At 36.5% G+C, this 25,414-nt stretch overlaps 1 long non-coding RNA gene across 1 annotated transcript in view; it reads right to left on the reverse strand.

Annotated features, from left to right (window-relative positions):
* Window positions 1-25,414, reverse strand: part of LOC145512163 (uncharacterized) — an 86,515-nt gene that overhangs the window by 6,867 nt on the left and 54,234 nt on the right. The window lies entirely within an intron of this gene.

Here is a 25,414-nt window from a genome sequence, read left to right on the forward strand (position 1 = left end):
AGTAAGTAATACATAAGTAAATGTTCCATAAAAGAAAGTCAAATATTACTACAAAAGGCATTTAAATCCTCACACAAAGAAAAAAATACTTTCTAAAAACCAGCTCTATTTCTTAAAAGTTTACTTTTCCTTTCAAATATATTCCTGCATTTTAATACATGGACTATGCAAAAAAAATATGACTCATTAATTGTTCATTGTGATATAGGCAAAGTCATCAAATTGACCTTTGTGATTTCATTCCTTATGTCTTCTTTAATAAATCCTTTCTCAGTCCAACATGAAAAGTTATTCTTCATTTTCTTTCCCAATTCACATTCTTCATGGTTAGCTCTTTAACATATCTGGAGTTATATTTTTATATAAGTTAAACTAGGGTTTCAATTTCTACCTATATTTCTTTTAAATAACTAATATTGTGTATGTATAAAACTCTTTCTTTACCATTGATTTCATTTATTCTACTTTTATGAGTAGCACACTATTTTAATTATCAAGAATTTTCAATGTTTTCTTAATATCTGTTCAGGAACATTTCTTGAAATATAATATCATTTCATAAACTTTCCTAGAAATTTTTGAATCTTTATTTTTCTATATACATTTTAGAATCAGTTTGTTCAATTTCAAAAATAAAATCTAGCTTGGGTTTTTATTTGAACTGCAGAAGTGATATAGATTAATTTGAAGGATATAGACCTGTTTATAACACGATATGCCAGCAAATTTGGAAAACTCAGCAGTGGCCACAGGACTGGAAGAGGTCAGTCTTCGTTCCAATCCCTAAGAAAGGCAATGCCAAAGAATGCTCAAACTACCGCACAATTGCACTCATCTCACATGCTAGTAAAGTAATGCTCAAAATTCTCCAAGCCAGGCTTCAGCAATACATGAACCGTGAACTTCCAGATGTTCAAGCTGGTTTTAGAAAAGGCAGAGGAACCAGAGATCAAATTGCCAATATCTGCTGGATCATCGAAAAAGCAAGAGAGTACCAGAAAAACATCAATTTCTGCTTTATTGACTATGCCAAAGCCTTTGACTGTGTGGATCACAATAAACTGTGGAAAATTCTGAAAGAGATGGGAATACCAGACCATCTGACCTGTCTCTTGAGAAACCTGTATGCAGGTCAGGAAGCAACAGTTAGAACTGGACATGGAACAACAGACTGATTCCAAATAGGAAAAGGAGTCTGTCAAGGCTGTATATTGTCACCCTGCTTATTTAACTTCTATGCAGAGTACATCATGAGAAACACTGGGCTGGAAGAAACACAAGCTGGAATTAAGATTGCAGGGAGAAATATCAATAACCTCAGATATGCGGATGACACCACCCTTATGGCAGAAAGTGAAGAAGAACTGAAGAGCCTCCTGATGAAGGTGAAAGAGGAGAGTGAAAAAGTTGGCTTAAAGCTCAACATTCAGAAAACTAAGATCATGGCATCTGGTCCCATCACTTCATGGGAAGTAGATGGGGAAACAGTGGAAACAGTGTCAGACTTTATTTTTGGGGGCTCCAAAATCACTGCTGATGGAGATTGCAGCCATGAAATTAAAAGACGCTTACTCCTTGGAAGGAAGGTTATGGCTAACCTAGATAGCATATTTAAAAGCAGAGACATTACTTTGCCAACAAAAGTCCGTCTAGTCAAGACTATGGTTTTTCCAGTGGTCATGTATGGATGTGAGAGTTGGACGGTGAAGAAAGCTGAGCGCCGCAGAATTGATGCTTTTCAACTGTGGTGTTGGAGAAGACTCTTGAGAGTCCCTTGGACTGCAAGGAGATCCAATCAATCCATCCTAAAAGAGATCAATCCTGGGTGTTCATTGGAATGTCTGATGTTGAAGCTGAAACTCCAATACTTTGGGCACCTCATGCGAAGGGTTGACTCATTGGAAAAGACCCTAATGCTGGGTAGGATTGGGGGCAGGAGGAGAAAGGGACGACAGAAGATGAGATGGTTGGATGCCATCACCGACTTGATGGACATGGGTTTGGGTAGACTCCGGGAGTTGGTGATGGACAGAGAGGCCTGGCGTGCTGCAATTCATGGGGTCGCAAAGAGTCGGACACGACTGAGCGACTGAACTGAACTGAACTGAATTTCTTCCCTAAATATGGGATCCTTATTTATTTGGAACTCCCTTTATATATAAACATGCTTAAAATCTATCTGTGAGAGGCTAAATAGTGACCTTCATGATGTTCACATTCCAACTTCTGGAATCTGTGAGTGTTATTTTTGTGGATGAGAAAATTATCTTGGATTATCTGGATCGACCCTAAAAGTATCTGCAAGTGTTCTTAAGAGAGAAATGCAGAGGAATATTTAACACAAAAGAGAAGGCGGCGGTGACCCTGGAGGCAGAAATTTGGAATGATGCTCCAAAAGTCAAGGAATGCCAACAGCCACATGCAGCTGGAATACTCAAGGAATGTATCCTCCACTAAAACCTGGCGAGGGAGCACAGTCTTGCTGATGCCTTGATTCTCACTCAGTGAAACTGACTTTGGACTTCTGACCTCTCCAAAATGTAAGAGAATAAACGTGTGTTCTTCTAAGTCATCATTTTTAGAAATTTGTTAAAATAGCCAATCTTATGTGGATTTTGGGCAGGTTCATGTCTAAGTTCATTATAGTTTTTTTTGGGGTTTTTTTGCAGTTGCAGATAATATAGATTTCCTATTATATTTTTAATTACCTTTTTATAGTTATAAAAGCTTTCTTGATTCATATATTTTGATCTAATGTCCGTCAAAAATATTAATGTTCTTGTTGATCTCTAAGGCTTTCTATGTAAATGATCATTTTATGGGATTTTCTTATCTATTTCTTATGTATCTCTTTTCCTTTTCATTTGTTTGCATTGATCAGGATTTTAACGTTTAATAATAGTAATGATTCTGATCTTCCTTGTCTTCTCAATATTAAAGGAAATACCTGTATCTCTGTTAAATATGCTATTTGGCCTGGATTTATTTTTATATGGATTTTTTGAAGTTAAGGAACTGCCTTCAGTGACAGTTTATAGAGATTAGATTCATTAGACTGGAACTGTGTTCCCCAGAATGCATATTTTCTCTATAGCTCCAAGTTAAGATTCCGTAAAGGAGGAATTTGCTCAGAAGTTAGAAATTGTTAAGTGAAGCAGTAGCTGTTACTCTATGAAAGTCAGTGGTGTTAGATGTAGAGAAAGACACAGAAGTGCTGATAATTTCCAGAATGTCCTCACTTTATCTGCTTCACATTCCTCTCTCCTTCCTAATTGCTGACTGCATAAACCATGTGCAGTCTGAGGTTTACTACCTGATTCTCAGTGGTGGATCCACATGTCAGCTTCCAATAGACCAGCTATGGAAACTTCGATTCCCTTATTTGGTGCACTTGGCTGAGATTCTGGATTCACTGTGTTAGCTCAGCTGGTTAGAAAATCGACTGTCCTTCATCAACAACTTGACCTGTGTTAACTGAAAATTTGGGGGCTGGGAGCTGTCTGGTCTAAAAGGCCACAACCAGGACAACTCAGTTGTACTCATGTGTTCTTTCATCTATAGAATGCTAGATTGGGGCTTCCCAGGTAGTGCTAGTGGTAAAGAATCCGCTTGTCAACGCAGGAGACAGGAGACATAGGTTCAATCCCTGTGTTGGGAAGATCCCCTGGGGGGAGGGCATGGCAATGTACTCCAGATTCTTGCCTAGAAAATCCCATGGACAGAGAAGCCTGGCGGGCTACAGTCTACAGGGTCTCAAAGAGTCAGACAAGACTGAAGCAACTTAGCATAGGACATGCTAGATTGAGCTTTTTATTATAATAATGATAGGGCTCAAGAGAAAAGTAGCCCAGGCATGTTCTTATTATCTTCCTCAGCAGAGGATCTACAGAGGAAATAGAAAAGTGCAAGTACCCTTCCAAGCCTTTTTATGCATTAAGTCTTCTAACATTTTATTCACTGAAGATAGTAACAGATAGCCATAACCAAAGGGGAAGGGATCACGTGTTTTCAGGAAAAGAAAGCGTATATAAAGGGAGATCATTAACTGAGTTCATTAATGATATCAATTTACCACAAAGAAGTGATGAAATGTACCAGATGCCTCAAAGGTCAAAGTTAAAAGGTAATATAATGGACAACAATATTTGTAACATAAAAAATCAACAAATAATTGATATTGCAAATGTATAATGTGTTTAATAAATATAGAGAATACCCAATAGAAAAATGAGCAAGTAAAATAATTAATAAATTAATACAGCATAAACCAAAATATGAAATAAGCAAATGGAAGAGAGGTTAAGCTTCATTATTAGTAAACATTAAAAAAAAAACACCTAAAATAATGAGATACCATTCTATACATATATTAGCGAAAGCAAAATGTTAAGTCTGATAATAATTATTGGTAGGGATGTGCAGCAGTGGGAAGCCCCAGGCACTATTGGTAGAAATATATGTTAGTACAGACATTCTGGAGATGATGTAAAAGATATGTAGGGAGATATTTTTGTACATACACAGCTGAACCCAGTAAATCCACTGTTCCACTTCTATGTAAATATGCCAGGGAACTGCTATGTAAATACACCAGGGAAGATCTCTTACAGGAATATAGAGATTTGTAGTGAATATTTATTATTGAATTTTTATTATTGCAAATATTTGTAAAGAAAACAAACTCCCATAAATGAAGAATGACAAATAACATATAACATATTTAGAATTTAGGAGGAATGATATATATTCATATATAAAACACACACACACATATATATATAAAATAACTAAAAATGAACACATCTTAAACCATATCTTTCAGTTTGTGAATGAGAGGAAAATGAATAAATAACATTGTGTGTGTGTAAATAAACCACATAAAAGTGGATGCCTTTTGGGGGGGAAATGAATGGAACATGGACTTAGCATTCATTTTAAAATGTAATTAAATTAGATATGGACATGCATATGGTACACACACACACACATACATACCCATGGCCAATGAAGGCTGAAGTAAATGTGCCAAAAATTCCAGGTTATGCTCAATCTTAAGTTACATATCCAATTTTAAAGGACAGTGCTTATGGGAGCCAATCTCTAAGATGGTCACAATGAGCCTTACCCCTTGGTATTCATTCACATGTATGGTCTCCTTTTATATTGAATAGGCCTGACCTGTGTTACCAGTTGGATAGTGTGGTATTCAAAGATACTCTGTGACATCTGAGAGTAAGTGATTTGTTACACATACTAAGTCCAGTTATAGAAAACAGTGTTAGCTATTTATTTCAGTTGCTCAGTCGTGTCTGACTCTTTGCAACCTCATGAACAACAGCATGCCAGGCCTCCCTGTCCATCACCAACTCCCTGAGTCCACCCAAACCCATGTCCATTGAGTCAGTGATGCCATCCAACCATCTCATCCTCTCTCATCCCCTTCTCCTCCTGCCCTCAATCTTTCCCAGCATTAGGGTCTTTTCAAATGAGTCAGCTCTTCGCATCAAGGGACCAAAGTATTGGAGTTTCAGCTTCACCATCAGTCCTTCCAATGAATATTCAGGACTGATTTCATTTAGGATAGACTGGTTGGATCTCCTTGAAGTCCAAGGGACTCTCAAGAATCTTCTCCAACACCACAGTTCAAAAGTATCAATTCTTCAGCACTCAGCTTTCTTTATAGTACAACTCTCACATACATACATGACTACTGGAAAAACCATAGCCTTGACTAGATGGACCTTTGTTGGCAAAGTAATGTCTCTGCTTTTTAATATGCTGTCTAGATTGGTCATAACTTTTCTTCCAAGGAGTAAGCGTCTTTTAATGTCATGGCTGCAATCACCACCTGCAGTGATTTTGGAGCCCAGAAAAATAAAGTCAGCCACTGTTTCCACTGTTTCCCCATCTATTTGCCATGAAGTGATGGGACTGGATGCCATGATCTTAGTTTTCTGAATGTTGAGCTTTCAGCGAACAGTTTCACTTTCCTCTTTCACTTTCATCAAGAGGCTCTTTAGTTCTTCTTCACTTTCTGCCATAAGGGTGGTGTCATCTGCATATCTGAGATTATTGGTATTTCTCCCGGCAATCTTGAATCCAGTGTGTGTTTCCTCTAGTCCAGCGTTTCTCATGATGTACTCTGCATATAATTTAAATAAGCAGGGTGACAATATACAGCCTTGACGTATTCCTTTTCCTATTTGGAACCAGTCTGTTCCATGTCCAGTTCTAACTGTTGCTTCCTGACCTGCATACAGGTTTCTCAAGAGGCAGGTCAGGTGGTCTGGTATTTCCATCTCTTGAAGAATTTTCCACAGTTTATTTTGATCCACACAGTCAAAGGCTTTGGCATAGTCAATAAAGCAGAAATAGATGTTTTTTCTGGAACTTTCTTGCTTTTTTGATGGTCCAGGGATGTTGGCAATTCGATCTCTGGTTCCTCTGCCTTTTCTAAAACCAGCTTGGACATCTGGAAGTTCATGGTTCACGTATTACTTTAGCCTGGCTTGGAGAATTTTGAGCGTTACTTTACTAGCGTGTGAAATGAGTGCAACTGTGTGGTAGCTATTGCTGTATAACAAATTATCTCAAAACTTAGTAGCTTAAAACAACAATAAACATTTATTATCTTACGGTTTCTGTGGACCATAAATTTGGTAGTAGCATAATGGGATAGTTCTGGTTTGGGGTGTGCCATGAAGTTGCAGTCAAGATGTCAGATAAAACTGCAGTCTCCTGAAGACTTGACTGGGACAGGAGGGTCAGTTTTCATGACAGCTCATTCAATTTGTCATTAGTGCCAACGCAGGAGAGAAAAGAGACACGGGTTTGATCCCTGGGTCAGGAAAATCCCCTGGAGAAGGAAATGGCAGTCTACTCCAGTATTCTTGCCTGGAGAATCCCATGGGCAGAGGAGTCTGTTGGGCTACAGTATATGGAGTCTCAAAGAGTCAGACACTACTGAGTGACTGAGCATGCACACAGCACAGTGCTGGCTGTTAGCACAAAGCCTCAGTTTCTTATGACATGAAACTTTCTATTTGGCTGCTCATATGTCTGTTGGACACGACTCTGGTTTCCTGAAGAATGAGAAATCCAAGAGAAAACAAGTCACAGATCTCAGTGTCTTTCATGACTTAAACTCAGAAGTCTAGTACCATACCCTCAGTGTCCTAAAGGTTAGTAAGGTCATCGATATTGCTCAGTCCTGTCTGACTTTTTGCGATCCCATGGACTGTGGCTCATCAGGGTCCTCTGTCCATGGAATTCTCCAGGAAGAATACTGGTGTGCGTAGCCATTCCCTTCTCCAGGAGATATTCCCAACCCAGGGATCAAACCTAAGTCTCCACATTACAGGAATATACTCTACCATTTGAACCACCAGGGAAGCCCTGTTTAATTGGTATAAGGAACTACAGAATGGCATCACTAACAAGACTTAAGGCTGAATGGCAACCTTGTATCCTTGGGTCTATTTTTGGATTCTTTATTACACTGAAACCCTAGACTGCTTGCACTAATGCATTACTATTTTAATGAACATGAACTAAAAATATGAATTCCTACGTGGTAGGGCAAATATTCTCACATTTCTTTTCTGTTATTGTTGATTAGTCACTAAGTCACATCCAACTCTTTGTGACTTAATAGACTGTAGCATGCCAGGCTCCCCTATCCTTCCCTACCTCAAATCCATATCCATTGAGTCAGTGATGCTATCTAACCATCTCATCCTCTGCTGCCCCTTCTCCTTTTGCCTTCAATCTTTCCCAACATCAAGGTCTTTTCCAATGAGTCAGTTCTTCCCATCAGGTGGCCAAAGTTTTGTAACCTCAGCATCAGTCTTTCCAATGAATATTCAGGGTTGTTTCCCTTTAGGATCGACTGGCTTGGTCTCCTTGCAGTCCAAGGGACTCTCAACAGCTTTCTCTAGCACCACAATTCGAAAGCATCAAGTCTTCAATGCTCAACTTTCTTTATGGTCTAACTCTCACCTCCATACATGACTACTGGGGAAAAAAAACACAGCTTTGACCATATGGACCTTTGTTAGCAAAGTGATGTCTCTGCTTTGTAATACACTCTAGGTTTGTTATAGTTTTCCTTCCAAGGAGCAAGTGTCTTTTAATTTCATGGTTCCATTCACCATCAACAGTGATTTTGGAGCCCAGGAAAATAAAATCTGTCACAGCTTCCACTTTTTCCCCTTCTATTTGCCATGAAGTGTTGGGACTGGATGCCATGATCTTAGTTTTTTGAATGCAGAATTTTTAAGCCAGCTTTTTCACTCTCCTCTTTCACCCTCATCAAGAAGTTCTTTAGTTCCTCTTCACTTTCTGCCATTAGAGTGGTATCATCTGCATGTCTAAGGTTGTTGATATTTCTCCTGGCAATCTTCATTCCAGCTTGTGATTTATCCCTTCTGGCATTTCATATGATGTACTCTGCATATAAGTTAAACAAGCAGGGTGACAATATACAGCTTTGTCATACTCTTTTCCCAATTTTTCTTTGTTAATGTAAATTTATTTTTCCTTATGGGTTTCCTTATGGTAACCTGAAATAACTTTGCATAAAAAACTCATATTGGGATTTTGATTAGGATGTCACTGAATCAATAAATTAGTTTGTGAAAAAGAGACTTCTTTCCAGTAATTACCCTTCCCATCCATGAACATGTATATTTCTTTCATTGCAGTTCCTTTCTATTTTTCCTTTTTCCCATTATTTATTGATATATAACATTATATTAGTTTCAGGTATAAAATATAATGATTCTATATATGTATATGTTAAAATATAAGCCTGAAATAAGTCTAAATTAGCATCCATTACCACAAATAGTCACAAATTTTTTTCTAGAGAACTTTCAAGATTTACTCTCTTAGTAACTTTCAAATATGCAATACATTATTATTTACTGTATTCATCATGTTGTACATTATATCCTCAGGGCTTATTTTATAGCTCTTTTTACTTATTTCAATTATTTTAATATTTTTGGCTAAAATTCATTTCTTCTTTGCCATAATCTCACATATTTCTTGTTATGGTTATTTTTATATATCTTATCAGTTTGTTGAAATATTGAGTAAGAAAACTTTATGAAAATTTTAATAAATTTTTATTGTTGCAAAAGAAAAGATCTTTTATCAATATTCTGATATGTATCCATATTTTGGAACTTTCTTTTTTTTTTCCCTAATAGTAACTTCATGTCATTTCTCTTATCTCCTTTTGATCCATACATCTAAAAAGCCAACTTCTTATCCTTCATAAAAACTTCTAAAAGTAGTTGTAGTTCGTGAGTGGACTGTGGAGATTGTACTAGAAATAGTCTATATAGATAAACTGCCACAAAGAATTGTCAGACATAAAAGACATAATCAGAGAGACAGTACTTTACCATTAGTTTCTTTATCCCCTGTTTTTCTTTCTTTTTTTTGAGATCTTATTTTAAATGGGGAATGGCCAAGTATTTGATTTAGGATGAGTGTTTCATGCATTGGGAAACTGTTTTTCATCTTTGAAACTTGTTTCATCTTTGGGAAACTGGTGTATTTGTCAATAAACCTTTAAAATAAAATATTTGTTATATATATTTCCAAATTAGGAATGTATATCATTTATAAGAAAAATAAATAATCAAAATTGTGTTATTGCTTTGACTAAATCTTCTTCAGTACAAAGTTTTATGTCAACCCATAAATTTCCCAATTTGGGAAAAATTGATAACAAATTCAGAAATTGTAATTTATTAACTGAAAAGTATATAAACTGCCCCTTAGAGGACTGTGCATTAATAACGTATATTTATATGCTTACAGCTTTTGAATGTAGGCTGAAAAAGAAAATCAGTTGAATTAGACCAAGATGAGATCATGATAGATTAATTCTTTGATTCCAGTCAATGTTGGCGCAGCTTCTTGAACGGTTTTTTTCATTTAAACCAGGTGATTTTCACTAGTTAAGACAACTTTTCTTTGGGTTAGTCAGATTTTGCCTCCCGTTTTATCTCATGACATACAATTGGCATAGTTTAGATAGACATATGGTGTACAGCTGAGCAGTTCATTTTCAGAAGCTGGCATATCTCTTCTTTTTATTTCCTTTGACTCACTCCTAGAACTCTTAATGTGGATGTTCAGTTTCTTAAAAATAATGAAAGGAGAAAAGGTGTTTTCTCATAAATTTAATGTATAGCTAATAAGCGAAGAAGAAGAAGTGAAGAAGTGAAAATCACTTAGTCGTTTCCGACTCTTTGTGACCCATGAACTGTAGCCCACCAGGCTCCTTTGTCTATGGAATTCTCTAGGCAAGAGTACTGGAGCAAGTTGCCATTTCCTTCTCCAAGGGATCTTCCCAACCCAGGGATCGAACCCAGGTCTGCTGCATTATAGGCAGACTCTTTACCAACTGAATCACCAGGGAAGCCCATAGCTAATAAGTATACAACAAAATTTTCCCCAAAGTTTTCAGATTAGAAATATTGATTTTTCTCAATAGAAGGAAACATGAGAATTTTCTTAGACATAAGGATGCAAAGTACAGAACCAAGAACTTGATAGTCACAGAAGTTTTGGGAACAGAAAAATCAATATAGCTGAGAGAAGCAGCACTCTTAAGTTGTAGATGAATGAATAGTTTGAGAAACCGATATCATCTTTCCTCATGCCAAGCCTGGCCTGTCTCCACAGTGTTAATGTATGTGAAACATTAAGTCATTTCTACTTAGTGGCTTTCTCTTGGACAACATTAGCTCCAGCTTGCCAATTGAAATAGGCCACAGATCTGAGATTTCAAATGTTCTGAAATAAAATAAATTATTCCAGAAGAAAATTAATTAAATTTAGGTTTGTAAACTGTAGGGGAAAAATTGTATATTTTCAAAGTCCTGGTGCTCAAAGGATCTTTAAGGCTTCTTTTAATATGTGTTATTCAAAGAATGGGGCTTTCCTGGTGGCTCAGATGGTAAAGATTTTGCCTGCAATGCCGAAGAACCAGGTTCAATCCCTGGGCCAGGAAGATCCCCTGGAGAAGGGAATGGCAACCCCCTCCAGTATTCTTGCCTGGAGAATTCCATGAACAGAGGAGCCTGGTGGGCTGCAGTCCATGAGGCTACAGTCTGCAAAGAGTCAGGCATGACTTAGCAACTAACACTTTCACTTTCATTCAAAGAAAGTAATAATTTGTTTGCATTAGGAGGGTCTTGCTGGGTAGCTTGTAAAGTTTGAAGAGAAAAAGATTTCTTGGTATTGCTTTGCTTATTTGGGTAATTAGGCATTGTATTTTCATGCCTCAAATTAAGGATGCTCCAGTTTAAGTGCAGAAATCCAGAACAGAACTAAATATTGGCATTTGTATTTCAAATTCTTGAAGCTCAAAGAAGAAAACACACATTAAATTTTATGAGTATCTATAATTACCACAATCGAGGCTTTCAAAATAATTTTTCCAAAGGATATAGAGAATATGCAATCGGTGACTTAACAGTGTTCCATTCAAAGACTAGTAAAAATTCCCTGGATTTGTGCAAGGAGGGAGCGGAGGGAAAGCAATAACTGCTTCATCTGTGTCTTCTGCAATAGAATACCAGAGAGATTTCAGAATTTAAGAATAAGGAAAGACTTTTCTGGTGGATATGTTGGTTCTCCTGATAGTTGGAAGGGAGAGCAGAAGAAATACCTACAGGGCTATAAAGGGAGAGGTCACACTGACCACCACTATTCACGTATAGAATAAGAGTGGGAAGCCACAGTAGACATATCCATTGAGCAGACTGAAGGGGAGTGGTCATTGTTTATCTTTGTGCCTAAAGTGAAACTTAGCAATACTCAAATAGAGCCAAACCTGGTAAAGAGGAGGGCACAGAACTGGGTTTCAAAGTTGAATCTATGTTCAACCACAGAGAAGATAATCACAGTTCTCACATAGGTACTTCATGGGTGAAATACATGTTTTTTTCGTATAAAGTTTTGGTATTTTGTTAGAGTTCTTTCTCTACTATTGTATTAATCTATTCTCATTACTATTTAATATCTAAGTCATGGAGTTAAAACCTAGGCAACCACATTTTTAGAATATTTCCAGATGCTGTTAACTAATTTTTTTAAGTTACTTATTTCTTTTCTTATATTTCTATAAAGATCCAGAAGGATAAGAAAGTGAGGGACATTTATTAAAATCTCAAGGTGTTACAAAATCCTACATATATTTAATTATTTTTTCATTCATTAATTCAGTCAGCAAAATTTGCAGATTGCTGTATTTTAGGTGATGGAGCAAGAGTAGTGGATAAGGTAGACATTCTCTTTGCCATCTCAAAACTTGTAATTTAAGGCACAAATCCAGAAATCATGTATTAATAATTATATCAAACAATTATAGAGTATGTTTAGTTAATACAAAAACTTGAGAGAAGGGGATATGAGAACAAAATATGAAATGGAGAATTCAGTTCAGTTCAGTCACTCAGTTGTGTCCGACTCTTTGCGACCCCATGAATCACAGCAGCCACGCCCCCCTGTCCATCACCAACTCCCACCTCCTGCCAAAAGGTAAACACTGAGCTGAGACTAAAGGATGAGAAAAAGACTGACTAGGGAAGATACGGTAGATCTCAAAACTTGTACAATTCTACTAAACTTATTTTTGAAAAAAAAGATACTAAATTATAATAAAATTAGGTTCAGGTGGTCAGTGCAATTGCAAGGTCTTAAAACACATGTCTCATTCATTTCAAGTGGTTTGGAGTATAGTAGGCAGGAGTCATATCAAGGAGAGCTTTTTGATTAGGTGCACAAGTGTAGATTTCATTTTTCTATTCTCTCTCTCTTTTTTTTTTTGGTAAATTTATGCTATAAAATCCCTGGAGATCCCTCAAAGGCCAGGTAAAATGAGAAAGCCCAAGAATGAAGTTCAAAAAATTAATTTTTGCCCTGATCCTGCCTCTAATTGTATTGACATAACCGTAGGCAAGTTATTTCACCTCTTTTTATTCTTTCTCATGCTGAGGAGTTAAGAACAATTATTTCAGCCTTAAACATACAATAAATTGGTTTTCTCACAGTAGAAAACAGAAAAAAGCTGACATTTATTGCTCATAAAGAAAACTTCCTATCACAAAAAACAGTATACATCACAAATATAAAAGAGGAACTTGTCACACTTCATGCTCTTCATTGTATATTTGTTGCCTTCAAAATTTTTAATTTTTATACTTCTATGCATTTATATTTAAATAAATGGTAACAATAAAGCAGTATTAGTCTGTACTGTACCATAGAAAAAGAGGTTCATAATTAAGTCTCTCATTTTACAGTTCAGAAAAGCCATTATCATTCAAGCCTCCACTGAAAGGATGGACAGGTTCTGAGTTCTATACGGGTTTCCCATATATTAGGAATGGACCAGTTAAGAATCAAGTGACAAAAAAGTGCAAAAACATTATCACAACACTAACATTTTTATTTTTTTTCTGATTAAAAAGGATGCCTGTGCCTGATTTTAAAATTCAAATGTACAAACGTGTAACTTAGAGAGTAAAAGTTTCTCTAATCTTTCTACACTGTTGTTTGTTATACGTGTATATATATATATATATATATATATATATATATATATATATATGAAAGTTCAAAATGTTAGTCACTCAGTCTTATCCGACTCTTTGAGACCCCAGGGACTAAAGCACACCAGGCTCCTCTGTCCATGAAATTCTCCAGGCATTAATACTAGACTGGGGAGACATCCCCTTCTCTAGAGGGTCCTCCCAACTCAGGAATCGAATCCATGTCTCCCACATTGTAGGCACATTCTTTACTGTCTGAGCCACCAGGGAAGACCTTGTATGTGTGTGTGTGTATATATATGCACACACACACACACATATACATATATATATATATATATATACATGCACATGCATACATGCACACACGTAATTTTCTGTGTATGTCCAAAATTGGATTGTAACTTCTACAGGCAGATTTTTTTCTACTTAAAATTACATCTGGTAACTTACACAGTGTTATATATCAATTACATCTGGGAGAATGATAAATATGGTAAAATTGTAACATTTGGGGAAGTTGGTGAAATGTGTATTGGAAACATTCATACTAATTTTTAGATTTATCTGTTGGTTTTGAAACTATTTCAAAATAAAGAAAAAGTATATATGGGACTTCTTTCCTCAAATATATATTTATATCAAAAATTTACTGGGAGATCACTGAAGAGTTCAATTGCATAGCTGGCTACAAAATCCAATAAAAGTATATAAGAATTTACTTTTAGTCTGAGGTCATAGAAGTTACACTAGTGACAGATGATGGTGACTTGATCTGCAGTGGCAACTTCAGAGAGCAAAGGAGGATGGACCCATGACACATGGAGAGAGTGGTTACAGGAGTTGCTGGCAGATCAAATGCAGGAAATAGTAGCATATAAGGAATCAAGAAACACTTCTTGGAGTTGTGGCTTCTAATAAATGGAAAGATCAAGGGAGGAATAGTTTTGAGAGCTTATTTTGGAATCGACTGAACATCCAAGTTGGCAGCTACATCAATAGTCAGGAGTGTGATGCTTGGAGAGGAAAATGCTTGTGTTATTATCCATGGGAGGAGGCAACTGTTATCCAGAAAGGCTAGCGTATTTCAAAGTCTATTCAAAAGATGTACAGATATTTGAGATGGATTCATATTTTTGTTTACCAAGTGCTTTTTAAAGATTAATCACTTTGCTAAGGCTATAGCAGTTGTTTTGTGGAGACATAACTTTCTTGTTGTTTGGGCAATGTCTTCATCAGTGTTATCAGTAAGAGGTGGCTCCATATGCACTCAGTGGGCAAGATCCACATATATGATATTAACCCTGATCGATATGAACTATATGAACTCCTAAAGAGAAGGGAAGAAGCTGTTTCCTGCTGAGACATCATTAACTCATTGTAGATCCTCAAAGTTATTTAGGAATCCTGTAAGTGCACGTTTCTTCATATTTACAACAAAGTCAGATACTAGTGTTGAAAAATCGTTGCCTCATGGGGGAAGCATACAAGTAAACAGACAATATAATAAATGTTATATAGAGCATAACATATTATTATTATTAAGCAATTAGGAGAAAGATCCAAGCAGAGTGGGAGTTCAGGCAAGCTGATATGAAGAGAATGGTATGCTGAGTCCAGAAAACAAGTGGTAATTAGGGAAGCAGAAAAAAATGTCTCTGCCTGACCACCTACAGTGGCAGTACTCCCCTACTCTATCTCTGGAAATTGAGGCAAGAACTTCCATTATGCTGAGGCTAAAAGGTTTCTAAATATTATTATTTGTAATTGCATTTCCCCTTTATGCAGATGTATTCTGTCTACTTCCTCTTGCAGGACAAGACTTTCAGTTTTCTCTTTCAAACGCTTCTTTAACTATTTTTCAATAATATAGTTCCAGGACATTCACCGTCCTAATCATCATCAGCTGAGAACACTAACTTTCTACAATATTCTTAAAATATTATGCACAGAATATTATGTATAGAATTGAACACACTGTATTTAAAATATCAACGAGAGTTAAGGCAGAATTATTTTGTTTTTAGAGCATTGAAAACAACCATTTTAGTAACTTAAAGTGGTAGTTTTCACATAATCCATAATTTGGGCAATCAGACACATTTTTGTTTTATCAAACGTTTCCATAGTTAAGCAGTGTGTGAAACACACTTAGAAGGTAGATTTATTACTCAATAGATTTTATGCTTCCTTTGCAACAGTGTATATTGTGTGAATGTGTATTTTAGCAAACTACATGACTACAGTAAAAAGGACATTATCAAAGTGTTCATGAAATTTGTTAAGAACCTAATTATATGTACCTAAAAACTTCGGTACGGAGAAGGCAATGGCACCCCACTCCAGTACTCTTGCCTGGAAAATCCCATGGATGGAGGAGCCTGGTAGGCTACAGTCCATGGGGTTGCTAAGAGTCGGACACAACTGAGCGACTTCACTTTCACTTTTCCCTTTCATGCATTGGAGAAGGAAATGGCAACCCACTCCAGTATTCTTGCCTGGAGAATCCTAGGGACGGCGGAGCCTGGTGAGCTGCCGTCCATGGGGTCGCACAGTCGGACACGATTGAAGCGACTTAGCAGCAGTAGCAGCAAAAACTGGGGAGGGGATTCCCAGGTGGCTTAGCAGTACAAGAATCTGCCTGACAATGCAAGAGATGCAGAGATGCACGTTCGATCTCTAGGTCAGAAAGATACTCTGGAAATGGCAACCCACTCCAGTATTCTTGCCTGGATAATTCCTTGGACAGAAGAGCCTGGCAGGTCATTAGGGCCCAGAGAGTCAGACATCGCTTGATGACTCAGCACACAACAGGGCTGGCAACACAGAAAAAGAGGATCTGGACACACATATGTTATCTAAATAATTTAATAGTAAAACCACAGTGTCTTAATCTAATTGGCCTCCAGATATATTTTATATTTATTTATTTTATTTTTTAATTAATTTATTTATTTTAGTTGGAGGCTAGTTACTTTACACTCACTATAATTTATATCTAAAACAATTCTTAAAAGAAGGTGGAGAGAAGTGCTGTAACAGAATCAACTTTGAGCAGAGGAGAGAGATAAAATTGAATCATTTGTGAGACTTTTCAGGCAACTCACTTACCTAAATCTTGAGATTTTGGCCATGGTTGAAATTTGAATATTTGATGAGCAACAGCATGTATAATATTTAAAGGATTTTTTTCTGTCAAGTTGCTGATTATTTTTTAATGAAAAGAGAAAGAAACTAGCTTCGATTAAATGTATCAATTCTGTGCCTCTTACCAAATTATCTGGCAAAGGAGTTTTTTTTTTTTTATCTTTTATTTGGTTTGGTTTTGTTTTAATTTACATGTGTACTATGCATTGAAGAGGCTAAAGCAATCATGAAATACAGGAGGAGATTTAGAATGCTTCTGAATGAGTATAAAATGAAAACTCTTTTACATGCCTCTCCAGAATAACTGCCCAATGTTTCTCATGTTACTGAGACTTTTTTGTTTACTGAACAACCCAAGGGTGTATCCTTGGAAAATGAACATTTGAAGGCTGATGTAAGGAAGCCGGTAGTGATACAAAGTAGAACTTACTTTACAAACGACTCAACTTATTCTCATCTGACCCTGTTTCAGTTAGAGATCAGATCAGTTAGAAAGGCTTTGTTTGTAAGGATATGCATAAGGGTATGTATATGCATAGTCTGTAGCTCAGATGGTAAAGAATCTTCCTGCAATGCAGGAGACTCAGGTTCGATCCCTGGGTCTGGAAGATCCCCTGGAGAAGGGAATGGCAATCCACTCCAGTATTCTTGCCTGGAGAATTCCATGGAAAAAGGAGCCTGGCGGGCTACATATAGTCCATGGGGTTGCGAAGAGTTGGACGCGACTAACACTTTCACAGTCTTATAGTAGGTTCCTGACAATGAGGAGAAAAAGAAATGAATCTCATTTATTTTGATACCACCTCATCTGTCCCCACACATAAAATAACACAGATTGAGGACTTGAGCTGTCCTAATGTGAGTGACTGGTTTTACATTTGGTAATATGTATGAACTTATTCCTGGGTTTGGAAGATCCGCTGGAAAAGGGAATGGTGACCCATTCCAGTATTCTTGCTTGGAGAATTCCATGGACAGAGGAGCCAGGTGGGCTGCAGTCCATGGGGTTGCAGAGTTAGACACAACTGAGTAACACTTTCACTTTTTTTTTTTTTATTACTATTTCAGTTTTCTTTCTAAATGAATGTGAAAGGGCTATAATTACTTAGTAAAAAGCCATATTTTAAACATCATAAAATTAATAAATAATAGCAACACATTTTGTCTTTTGAAAATGGATACTTAGTTTTTCTAAAAAGTTTTCACAATACCCACAGGAAAGTCACAACTAGATAAATTCCATCTAAAATTTTTTATTTTTAATTTTTTTCCTTGTTGGTTCTCTATTTTAGATATAGCAGGGTATACATATCAATCCCAAACTCCCAGTCTACCCCTTCTTCCTCTCTTCCCCCACTGTAAGCTTAATTTCATTCTCTAAGTCTGTGAGTCTGTTTCTATTTTGCAGATAAGGTCAGTCATATCATTCTTTAGATTCTGTATATAAGTGATATCATATGATATTTGTCTTATTTCTGTCTGACTTCACTTAGTATGATAATCTCCAGATGCATCCATTGCTGCAAAATGACATTATTTCATAATTTTTTTATTGCTGAGTAACATTCTGTTGTATATATGTACCACACCCTTATGCATTCATCTGTCAGTGAACATTTAGGGTGCTTTCATGTCTTGGCTACTGTGAGCAGTATTGTGATGAAAAATGGGGTGCATGAATCCTTTCAAACCAAGTTTTTCTCCAGATACATACCCAAGAGTGGGATTGCTGGATCATATGGTAGCCCAATTTTTAGATTTTAAGAAATCTCTATAGTGGCTGTAATTTTTTTTTTCTTTGTTTATTTCCCATTCCTTAAGTCTGCTCCATATAATTTATGGAAGAAAAAAATGTAACATATTTTTTGTTAGAAAAAATTATAATTTTTCCTTAGTATTTTTCAAAAATAGCAATTTTAAAAAACATTGTGAAAGACTTTGAAATGGGCAAATGAGATCATTGGGTACTGTGTAGCAAACTCTCTAGGATTATCTGATTCTGTAGGTTTATATTTGATTATATTCTACTGGGATATTTTGTAACTCTGTAAGCTGCTGATAGTAATGTAATAGATTCTTGTCTATAAAAATATAAAAGGACCTGGTCTATGAGAGATTCAATTTATTTTAGCCCAGTAAAAAGATTACTCCAAATATTATAGTTTTAGTGCCATATAGGCTGTGAACCAATTATTCATCTGATAGCAAATTCCTATCAGCATTACTGATTGTCTGTATATATGCATGTTTTACAGATTCTACTTTGGAACTATTTTAACCTCTTACTGTTTTACTTCCTAATTAATGAGGTAGGTAAACTCCATATCCCAAAGAAAGACAATGCCAAAGAATGCTCAAACTACTGCACAATTGTATTCATCTCACATGCTAGTAAAGCAATGTTCAAAATTCTCCAAGCCAGGATTCAGCAATACATGAACCATGAAATTCCAGATGCTCAAGCTGGTTTTAGAAAAGGCAGAGGAACCAGAGATCAAAATGCCAACATCTGCTGGATCATTGAAAAAGCAAGAGAGTTCCAGAAAAACATCTATTTCTGCTTTATTGACTATGTCAAAGCCTCTGACTGTGTGGATCACAATAAACTGTGGAAAATTCTGAAAGAGATGGGAATACAAGACCACCTGACCTGCCTCTTGAGAAACCTGTATGCAAGTTGGGAAGCAACAGTTAGAACTGGACATGGAACAACAGACTGGTTCCAAATAGGAAAAGGAGTATGTCAAGGCTGTATACTGTCACCCTGCTTATCTAACTTATATGCAGAGTACATCATGAGAAACGCTGGGCTGGAAAGAATCACAAGCTGAAACCAAGATTGCCGGGAGAAATATCAATAGCCTCAGATATGCAGATGACATCACTATTATGGCACAAAGTGTCGAACTAAAAGAGCCTCTTGTTGAAAGTGAAAGAGGAGAGGGGAAAAGTTGGCTTAAAGCTCAACATTCAGAAAACTGAGAGCATGGCATCTGGTCCCATCACTTCATCGCAAATAGATGGGGAAACACTGGAAATAATGGCTGACTTTATTTTTTGGGGCTCCAAAATCACTGCAGATGGGATTGCAGCCATGAAATTAAAAGACGCTTACTCCTTGGAAGAACAGTTATGACCAACCTAGACAGCATATTACAAAGTGGAGACATTACTTTGCCAACAAAGGTCTGTCTAGTCAAGGCTATGGTTTTTCCAGTAGTCATGTATGGATGTGAGAGTGGGACTGTAAAGAAAGCTGAGCACAGAAGAATTGATGCTTTTGAACCATGGTGTTGGAGAAGACTCTTGAGAGCCCCTTGGACTGCAAGGAGATCCAACCAGTCCATCCTAAAGGAGATCAGTCCTGGGTGTTCACTGGAAGGACTGATGTTGAAGCTGAAACTCCAATACTTTGGCCACCTCATGCGAAGAGCTGATTCATTTGAAAAGACCCTGATGCTGGGAAAGACTGAGGGCGGGAGGAGAACGACAGAGGATGAGATGGTTGGATGGCATCAGCAACTCAATGGACATGGGTTTGGGTGAACTCCGGGAGTTGGTGATGGACAGGAAGGCCCTGGCATGCTGTGGTTCATGGGGTTACAAAAAGTTGGACACGACTGAGTGACTTAACTAACTAACTAAACTCCGTACCATGACTTCATTTTTGGAAAAGTTTAATTTATCAGCATGCAAATAAAAATGTTCAAGTCTAAAAACTCTTTTGTTACCTAATCAGTTCAGTTCAGTTCATTTTAATTGCCCAGTCATGTTCAACTCTTTGTAACCCCATGGACTGCAGCACGCCAGGCTTCCCTGTCCATTACCAACTCCCGAACCTTACTCAAACTCATGTGCATTGAGTTGGTGATGCCATCCAAACATCTCAACCTTTTTCATCCCCTTGTCCTCCTGCCTTCAATCTTTCCAAGCTTCAGGGTCTTTTCTAATGATTCAGTTCTTCACATCAGGTGGCCAAGTATTGGAGCTTCATTTTCAGCATCAGTGCTTCTAATGAATATTCAGGTTGATTTCCTTTATGACTGACTGATTTGATCTCCTTTAAATCCGATGGACTCTCAAGAGTCTTTTCTAACACCACAGGTCAAAAGCATCAATAACCAAATAGGTGTATATATATATTTTGTACTAAAATTTTGAGAAGTAATATGTGAATAAAATTCAGGTTTCTGCCTATGAGTGTAAATGTGCATTGTCTATACCATGATAGATGTATTACCACTCATCCTGTAAGTAGTGTGGGGAAGGCTGGAGTCATTGTAACCACTATCAGTTATATTCCAAAAATAAAGTAATAAAGGTGACTGTGTAGAGAATGTCTTGTATGATTTTCCTTTTGCTGGTGTGATTTAAGTCTTTTCATACATACGGTGAATTAATTACATGATAATTGGAATTGTCTTGGCATAAAATTGATGACTAAAGAGCTGAAAGATATTCGGAAGAAAGTTTGAAAGAGAGGCAATATCATGAGGAATCACAGTGAAGTTATAAACTGAGAACTTTTAAGTGTTACTTTTCTCAGTAATAACTCTTTAAATGTTATAAATGCTCTTCCAAATCATTTGAATAGTTATTCAGGGAGCAACAGTTCTGTCTAGGCATTGGTCTAGGTTCTTTTGAAATAACCACACATTTATATCTTCATCTGATAATGATAAAGCTCTACCTTATGGAAGAATGATGTTTTTTCAAATAATATACCTCTTCAGGTTACTCTTACATCAAAGTTTTCATGCACTGAAACTAAAGTCTTCCTCTTTCAATGTTAAGGTCTTCCCTTTTATAGACTTATAGGTCTATAAGGTCTAAAAGACCACCTTCATTTCCTCCAAGAACCGTTCAGAGCTACAAGGTTGGGCCCCTTTCTCCAAGATTCCTTCCCATGATAATGTAACATGAGAGCAATGAAAGTCATAGAGAAGATGTTTTTCTCCCCTCAGCATAAAGGCCTGGAAACATTTCTTTGTAATTTAAAATTCCTTCTGATTTTTTTCAATATTAGGTAGATGCCCACTGCAACCTAAAGATTACTGAACAGGGTAAAGAAATCTCTATTTGTTTTATGTTGACACATTTTTACCAATAAAATGGCATTACTGTGACATTCTGAACAGGGAAGGAAAATAGTCAAAATAGTCTTTCATTCATAACTTTTCTTAAAGAAGCACTACTCACTGTGTGTGACATAGACCCAGACAGCAGCATCACCTGAGGGAGATGGGGGTGTTTAGGTATGCAAATTGCTGTGCCAAGCCTAGACCTACTGAGTCAGAATGTCTGGAGGTGGGTCCAGGAATCCAGATTTTATCAGACCTTCCAGTTATGCATTATCACATTAAAGTTTGAGAAGCACTGCTTTAAAGCATCAGAGGAGCTTGTTAAAATGCAAACTGCAATTTAGTAAATCTGAGGCTAAGCCAGAGATTCTGTGTCTCTAAGTCGCTCCTGTGGAGCATGAACAACACTTTGACTAGCAAGGTCTTACTAAACCCCGGTGAACATCTGAAATTAATTCAATCTTGGACACTGCCTTGAATTTGCTTACTTGTTTGCTGTGTGTTTATTTTGATGTTAAAATCAAGAAAAAATCTGGAAAACACAGTGTTAATTTCAGTATGGAGACCCAGAAAACTATAAGAAACTGAGGAAATTATTGAAAACCTGTAATCTTAAGAATTTTCTCAAAATATAAAGCCTATATTGAGGAAGAATTTGATCTATAACTTCATCAATAAAAACAAGAGGAGTATTGTCCAAAAAACAACTAAAATGTGTATTTTACAAAGTACAGTAAATTACAGCCCTGTCTCAAAAGCTGAAGCCCTTTTTGATGTATATGCAGTGGGCTACTGTTACCGCCTGACATGTCAAATTGCCTACAGTGATGCTAGCATGCAACTGTTGATTTATCACCACTGTCAGCAGCACATAACACTCAATCTCCAATGAGGTGGCTCTACTCTAACCTTTCCTGTTGGTAATTTAGACTTTCTCCTTTCCTTTCTATTTTGTTAATTCATACCACGCCTAGATGGGTTGTCATAGCATGCGTTTGCCCTCCACTGTCACATAATAGTTCTAGCTCATCCAAACAGCTTACATCTCTTTCAGAATTCTCAGATCCCACTTGTATGATGTACTGATGACCTTAGTTTCATTGGTATTCTATAAATGTCAGAGATATGCTTGCCTCAGCTGCCTGGGCCCTGGTGAGCAGGTGGAAAAATGACCAGTTGAAAATGAGTTGTTAAGACCACTACAGTGAAAAGATTGATGCAATTAATTTTTCATTATGCACAGTGTCTGCAGATTCTAATCAGTGTGGACTGTTCCTCCTTTGAGGCACAAATAAAATGCAAATGGCTTTGGAATGAAAGGGAGCATTCTTTATGGTATAGACTTTCCGAAGCTGTAAAATGGCTCAGAAGTAATTGGTGGCATTAGAAATATTTTATGAATTAGGTCCTGGCAGGCTAACATAAGTTCTTTCTGGGAAATCCAAGCTGTAGTAACTGCAGGAAGCAGTTTTAGAGGAAGATTTCAAGGGCACAGACAACAAATGGGAATAAGCCTTGAGGTAAACCTTACTGGACTGAAAAGGAAAATGGTTGGGGCATGGAATTTTTATTTATAAAACTAACTATATCAATTAATGTGGTACAAATAACATAAAATCAATCATTATATGTATAGATTTATTTTCATAATCCATTCAAATAACTAGTAAAAATAGGAATATGCATTTAGAATTTTTTTAGTCTCATGATAATTTTTCCCTCTGTCTTACCACCTACTAAAATTTACCGAAGTGGATATAGCAGCTATATGTCATGAATTATCCTGGATAATCCAAATTTAAGATTGTAAATATGTTTATAATGCCATATATTCCATTGTCCTTAAAACAAAGTCACTCTATTTGTAAAACTGATGACTGATAATCTTTTGTTGTTTATTGTTAGTTGTTATTGGTGATTGTTATCACTATGGCTATTCAACTGTTTTCACTGAATGATACTACATTTAAGTTATATATTGATGCTATGTAAATGAGATATTTCCTTTTATTTGGCTTAAAATAGCTAAGAAAAATGTAGTGATATAATTTGAAAGTTAATCTTGAAAAAGTATTACTAGCATGTACAACAGAGAAGAATGCTCTCATTCTTTGGTGCTGTGTCACATATGTTCTGGAATTGAAGACATGTTCCTTTTTGAGACTGTTGTTCAGTCCATACAATGAAGCTGGATGCTTTTTTCTAAAATAAGTAATGAGGAATTAAAATACACCTCTAATGAAACTAGCTTTCAAAATGTGGTTTAAATTGCAGATCATATTTTAATACGATATCTCAAAAACTTCTTACAACATTATTTTGTGACATGATTTAGAAACAAAGAGTTGGAATTGCCATTTTTCATAGCAAAGTACTTCCTAATGAGAAACTGAGAAAATGATACATCCTACTTATACATTTCTTTAACAGAAAAGATTCTATTTATAATTGTGGTTCACAATGTTTTCTTGCAAAATAGACTTACCTTAAGAAAGAGCTAATATGATGATAATTTTAAGGGTTCAACTTCAGAAGGAATATACATTTTTAAAAATTATTGTGTGATACAAAGAGCAGAAATCTGTCATCTTTGTTTTCTCACCAGAACTTTATTCTAGGTCTTAACCAGTTTTGCTTGAACAAGCCCCTAAAATTCCCAAGTAAAGAATGCCTTTCTTTTCCCTTCTTCTTTTTTTTTTTCTATTTTTATTCACTTCTCAGCTTCCTTTATTTGCTCAAGTGAGCAAAGCAAAACAACTCGAAGACAAGATTATAATAATAAAAAATCAGTTGCAAACCTCTTTTCTCTATTTATATTAAAAATATGTGTGGTGGGCACCATGAAGAGGTAGAATCAGTGAGGACTTCTAGTATACATCACATGTTACCTTTGCCTAAATCATCTCTTTATCCTTCAAACATTAAAACAGCATGGTTCAGTAAAATTTCACCCAGCTTCTGAAATTACATATTGCTATTCTAAAACCTGAACCGTTATTCACTGCGTTCATTAATGTTCTGCTATATTTCAAACATCATGCCAGGAAAGAAAGCAAGTACGAAAACATAATATTCCTGTGAGTGAATTCACATTATTTCTAGAAAGATGGATATCCATCCAAATAATTATAAAATAGAATATGTTATAGAATTATAAAAAGTGTTACGGACACTTTTGTTGTTGTTCAGTCACTCAGTCATGTCCAACTCTTTGTGACCCCATGGACTGCAGCACGCCACATCTCCCTGTCCTTCACCATCTCCCGGAACTTGCTCAAACTCGTGTCCATTGAGTTGGTGATGCCTTTCAACCATCTCATCCTCTGCCATCCCTTTCTCCTCCTGACTTCTATCTTTCCCAGTGTCAGGATCTTTTCCAGTGAGTTGGCTGTTAGCGTAAGCTGGCCAAAGTATTGGAGCTTCAGCTTCAGCATCAATCCTTCCAAGGAAGATTCAGTGTTGATTTCTTTTAAGATTAACTGGTGTGATCTCTTTGCTGTCCAAGGGACTCTCAAGAGCCTTCTTCAATACCACAGATCAAAACCATCAATTCTTAAGTGCTCACCCTTCTTTATGGTCCAAATCTCACCTTCATACATGACTGCTAGAAAA

This window comes from Giraffa tippelskirchi, chromosome 1 (assembly GCF_054371585.1).
Source record: "Giraffa tippelskirchi isolate mGirTip1 chromosome 1, T2T-mGirTip1v1.2.pri, whole genome shotgun sequence".
NCBI classification, from domain to species: domain Eukaryota; kingdom Metazoa; phylum Chordata; class Mammalia; order Artiodactyla; family Giraffidae; genus Giraffa; species Giraffa tippelskirchi.